Source organism: Triticum dicoccoides, chromosome 4A (genome assembly GCF_002162155.2).
Source record: "Triticum dicoccoides isolate Atlit2015 ecotype Zavitan chromosome 4A, WEW_v2.0, whole genome shotgun sequence".
Lineage (NCBI taxonomy): Eukaryota > Viridiplantae > Streptophyta > Magnoliopsida > Poales > Poaceae > Triticum > Triticum dicoccoides.
The window spans coordinates 70129447-70135134 of NC_041386.1; the positions used below are offsets into that span (position 1 = coordinate 70129447).

Below are 5688 nucleotides of genomic sequence, written 5' to 3' on the forward strand. Positions count from 1 at the left end.
CGTGGATCCTCGCCTCCTTCCCGGCCGGCCGCTTCTTGTTCTGCGAATAGGCCACCACGGTTCGTCATTCTTCAGGTAAAATATAAATGTTATTTTTTTATTAGCTAGTAGATTGATACTTCATCTCTATAGTTTTATATTCTTTCTACTTGTTAATGTTGAATCTTTCCATTTAGTTGCTGGGTAGCAACAGAAGAAGAATGAGCAGCAGCCCGAGTAGCATAGAAGCTGATCTGCTCTGGGGCGATTCTTATGTTTGTTGGATTCTTATTTTTTTTCCAGAAGCAGCAAGTTGATTAGTGCTATTATTACTTAGTTATGATATTGTGTAGTGCTACTGGCTCATGGAGATCTTGTGTTGGCTTCAATGGCTACTTCAGCCGTACCAAGCGCATGTACCAACTGTACATAAACACTATCCGATTTCTAGCAGGAAGCAATACACTAGCAAATCTAGCTATTCCGGTGAGATGCACTAGTACACGAAGTAGGCTGCTCTGGCTTCGTCGATTCTTCAGCGGCAAGCCGAAATGCACACACCTGAGACACAATGGCTATTTTTCTTTTTCTATCTCTCCAAGATACATATGCTGAATAGACAAAGATGCCATTACATATTTTGCTAGGGGATTCGTTGGGTTGGCTATTCCTTTTAAATGCTTACTGATGATCTTTCATCCCCAAAAGTCTGACATTTGTTATTGGTTGGGTGCTCGCTCCAATATTTCTATGCACATGAATATTTCCTTTCCTTTTGAGAGTGATTAATTACATTTCCCTAATCTTTCCCATAAGCCATGCCTTTGACATGACCCATGTGGCAGAAGTTTGACATGGAAAAGATGATCCCCAGTCTAAATTTGCAATTCTCATCACAGGATCCAGTAATGGAGGGTAGCAGTGCGACGTCTCCTCTAGGAGAGCCCTCAATTCCAATGATCGCAGCATGTGCACCAGCACTATCAGGTGACAATAGGGATACGAGAAAATCAAGATATCCTAATGTATCTAACATTATGTTAATCCCTTGTGTGTTGTTGGTTGCTATTTTTTTTGTAGCCATGGAATCGGTCAACAGTGTTCAAAATCATGATTTCAGCGATGCAACGTCATTCACAAAAATTAATTCCCCAATGCTTCTCATTGATGACTCCAGTACACCGAAAAAAAAGAATCATTCTCTAAAGAGGTACACGCGGTTTTTTATTTTAATATAATGTACATAACTTCTTATTTTTGTCCATATTAAACTACATGAATACATTCATGTTTGATAGGAAAATATACACTTATCATATGTCATGTCCATGTCAAACCTTAGGTGGCAAACAAATATGCTAAAACTAAACATCTGAGATAGCCCTATTTGTGTTATAACACTTGTCACAACCTATAATACTCGCATTAAATGGACATTCCATATGGGAGTAGTAATTTTTGGCAGTGACAAAATGAGATCTCATAACCGAATAACATGTAGTCTTTAGAAGTGAGATGGTGTTGTCACGTGAGGGTAATGTTACTGAACTTGCAATCAATGTTGCAGGGTTCTTTGTATAAACCCCAGTGTGACGAGGAATTGAAGCCAAAAGTAGGGATGATATTTGATGACATTGCCTCGGTGCTGGAATTTTACAAGACATATGCACACAATGTCAGATTTGGTGTGCGTCTTGGACAACAGAGGGTCGTAGATAATGTGCTTCAATGGAAACGTTTCCTGTGTGCAAAAGAAGGCTTCCGTCCTGAGAAAGGTATAGTTGTTGTTGAGGCTTCAAAGAAAAGGAGAAAGGTTAAATTGACTAGATGTGGATGTGAAGCTTATATATATGTCACTCGAGAAAGTAATGGAAAATACAAGATAGCTTCACTCACTAAATATCACAATCACCCTTCTGTGCCACCGAGCCAGTAACACTTGATTAGATCCAATCGTCAAGTTAGTGAGAGAGTGAAGACAACACTTCACGATTGTCACAAAGCTAGCATTGGCACTACCTTAGCATATAGACTGCTTAATGTTAGTGCTGGTGGTTTTCAGCATGTTGGGTGCACCCAGAAAGACCTACAGAATCACTACGGTGGACTGAAAAATAAAATAAGAAATTGTGATGCTCAAATGTTGGTGGACCAATTTGGTAGATTGAAGGCTCTGAACCCTGCATTTTTCTTTGAATATGAAGTTGACAAGGTCGGTACATTTATTCGTTTATTCTGGGCAGATGCATCAAGTAGGAAAAACTATGGGCATTTCAGCGATGTCGTATCTTTTGATTCGACATACAGCACTAACCAATATGAATACACCTTTGCGCCCTTCACTAGAGTAAACCATCACATGCAAAGTGTCTTTTTTGTGGCGGGGTTTCTACTTCATGAGACAGAAGAATTCTATATTTGGTTGTTCAGGTCATTTCTTAGAGCAATGGGTGGGATTGTGCCTAGAGTGATCATAACTGATGAATGTGTTAGGATGAAAAATGCAATCGGAAAAATTCTACCAAACACGACACATAGATTGTGCATGTGGCACATTATGGAAAAGGTTCCAGGGAAGGTACGCCCGGAATTGAGGAATGAGCTTGTGTTCTATGATAGGCTGAAACATTGTGTATGGAATTCTGAAACACCTGCTGAATTTGAGGATAGATGGTAATCTTTCATCATAGAGTTTCAGTTGGAGGATCACGAGTGGTTTGCCAAAAGGTATAAGCTTCGTGCGACATGGAGACCAGCTTACTTTATGGACATTCACCTAGCTGGTCTACTCAGGACAACGTCTATTTCAGAGAGTGCAAATTCATTCTTTAAACGTTTCATTCGTCGCAAGCTTACCTTTGTTGAGTTTTGGCTAAGGTTTGACACTGCTTTGAAATGTCAAAGGCAAAGTGAGCCGATTGCCGATAACACAAGTGAATACACAACAAGTGAGTTGTTGACATCATGGGAAATAGAGAGACAAGGCAGGGCGCTATTCACTCATGAGGTTTTTGAATTGTTTCAGGCTCAGGTGCTTGCTGCCGGAGATGATTGTGATGTTCAACAGACAGAAAATCGTGAGGGGATTAAAATCATGTTTGTCAGCGATCAATACAAGAAGATTAGAGAAGTGTGTTATGACACAACATCCATGACTACTAAATGTTCTTGCAAGCTTTTTTAGTCCAAGGGAATTGTGTGCCGTCACATTATTAGGGTATTGAGGAGTGCGAAAATAAATGAATTGCCAAGCCTTTATATTCTTAAGCGATGGCAGAAAAATTGCAAAAGGTATATTTCTTATCATGTCGATGTAGACACATTAATAGTCATCTACTTTGACCCACATGTTGATGATGATGTGATAATTTTCCTATTCGTAGGGACATTGTCTATGATGGGGAAGGGAATGTGCTTGAAGAAAATTTAGCAGATCCGATTGACATTGCTGTGAAAAGGAAGATAGTTGTTGTGAGGGACAAGCTAGAAGATCTCATACAAAAATCCAAATGCTCCATGGAAGGAATTGAATTCCTGCACAATAGTTTGTGTGGCATTGAGTTGGGTTTAGCCCAACTAGTTTCGACCGTACCATGCAATACACAAGAAAATGAGGAGTCGTGTATTAGGAGTGTTATTCCAAAGGATGTTACCATCCTCACACCTAAGGATATCAATGCAAGGGGCACATGCTCTAGAATAAAAGGCCATAGGGATGGTGCGAGGAGTGGATCCGGTGAGAAGAGAAGGCCTGGAATTAATCAAAAAGTCGCGCGCAAATGCAGCATTTGTAAGGAAATGGCGTTTCATGATGCAAGAACATGTTCTAAGAAACAAAAAACAAAACAGTAGAGGTTTGTGCTCCTTCTTTTGCTTCCAAGACTACCACTTATTTGTCTTGCTACGACCGCTCAACTAGGCTGATTAAAATGATTAGGCATACATAAATCATTTACCAAAGATATGTGCACCTTCCATTTTTTTACTGGCCTATGGTATGGCTACAACAAGGATGTGTGTATGTGCTTTAGTACTAATCCTTCGTCCATGACATGAGCCAATCTGCCATCTTGTTCATTTATTTTTTTCCCATGCTTATGTGGTTTTCTTATTATTACAAGATATAATATAATGCATGCCATCAAGTTTTTTGTTTATAGCTATCAAATTTGAATAAAAATTTGCATCTGCAGGGCAGTCATAAAACTCCCTTTAAATTGCTCAATGCCACTTATTTGTCGTTCTCATCTGTGCTTTTAACTAATCGTGGAATTGTAATCCAATTATCATAGGTCTATAATGGAATAATGAACAAAATATTTGTACTCTATCTGTTAGACATATCCAACTATCACATGCCATTTTATTTGATCTGAAAGCTCCCTTCTAGATGCTGGAAAGCCAGTTTAACTTACAAAGTTATCCTGATTGGTTACATATGTATTAATATGTTTTAAGAATTTCATCCTAAGTTTGACATATAGGTTATGTATCCTAGGTTGGAGTGCTGAATGAAGCTAGACATATACTTCCTCTGTCCCAAAATATAAGAACGTTTTTAATACTACACTAGTGTCAAAAACGTTCTTATATTATGGGATGGAGGGAGTATATGATTGTCTCTCTTCTCGAGATATGCTATTTGGTATATGTTTCTAATTGACACCTATTTACTTGGTGTGTTTACCTAGGTAGGTCGAATTGATCAAGTCTATAAGAGTCCAACCTCTCCCAGCAGGAAGCTCGATTACCAGGAAGCACTAACACAAGGCAGAATGATAGATAGTTTTGGTCTTGTACCAGCAAGACGCTTGTTGGGCGATGATAATTTCAGTTTTTACCACTTGGTCTTATCGGCCATATATTGAAAATGATCTGTATGTTTCATGTACTCATGTACTCAAATGCTTGCTGAGCACTAATAAATTCAGTCCTTAATTTGTTCTACTTCCAATTTGACATGTACGTGTGGTTCTACTTGCCTCTTGTGATGTGTTCTCATGTACTCAAGTACTGAAATGCTTGCTGAACAGTGATAATTTCAATCCTTAAATTACTATATTTTCCAGTTTGACATGTATGTGTGGTCATACTTGATCTGGGATGGCTTATTATCTCATGTGCTAAAATATTTGTGATATATATTGTCGTTTCTTAGTGACCAAGATGTTCGACTCTCTTCAAAAATTAGTGGTGTCACATAAATGTGTCTAGATTTCATCCAGTAAATATTTTCTCAGATCTTATATGAGACGAGTTTGTTTGAGACTAAGAAGATATGGGCATTAGTACTGTTCATATCTGAAAAATGGTTATATTTCACGAAGACTTGAGGTGCATAATGCAAATCTCCTATTTCATGTCGAACTATCAGTAGGGGGGTTTCTGCAAAATCTGCATTAAGTGGGCTGAGATGCCTCCGCCCAAATCTGTACCATTGATCTGCAATCTAGTGGTCCAGGATCTTTTTTTTCTATTTTTGTACAGCAAGCTCAGATTCTACCCAAGTCGTTCCCTTGCCATCCACCTCGCCGCCACCACTACTCTCCATCGCATCGCAGCCCCATCCACCACTGCCTCCTGGCCCGAGGCCCTCCTCGTTCGTCGCCACCCAATAGCGCCGCCCATGACCTCGTCTCCGGCCAGAACGAGCCTCCCCGAGCTCCTCCCTCCTCACACACTCGAGACCAGTAGCTCTCCTCGACCTGG

At 39.6% G+C, this 5688-nt stretch overlaps 2 long non-coding RNA genes across 2 annotated transcripts; both read left to right on the forward strand.

Annotated features, from left to right (window-relative positions):
• On the forward strand, window positions 1-1757 carry LOC119288687. Its single transcript, XR_005141251.1, has 4 exons — window positions 1-75; window positions 879-966; window positions 1060-1189; window positions 1547-1757. It is a non-coding gene; the product is annotated as an uncharacterized LOC119288687 (long non-coding RNA).
• A 1361-nt stretch (window positions 1758-3118) lies between these two features.
• On the forward strand, window positions 3119-4919 carry LOC119288688. The gene is made up of 3 exons (XR_005141252.1): window positions 3119-3270; window positions 3363-3833; window positions 4671-4919. It is a non-coding gene; the product is annotated as an uncharacterized LOC119288688 (long non-coding RNA).
• The last annotated feature ends 769 nt before the right edge of the window (window positions 4920-5688 follow it).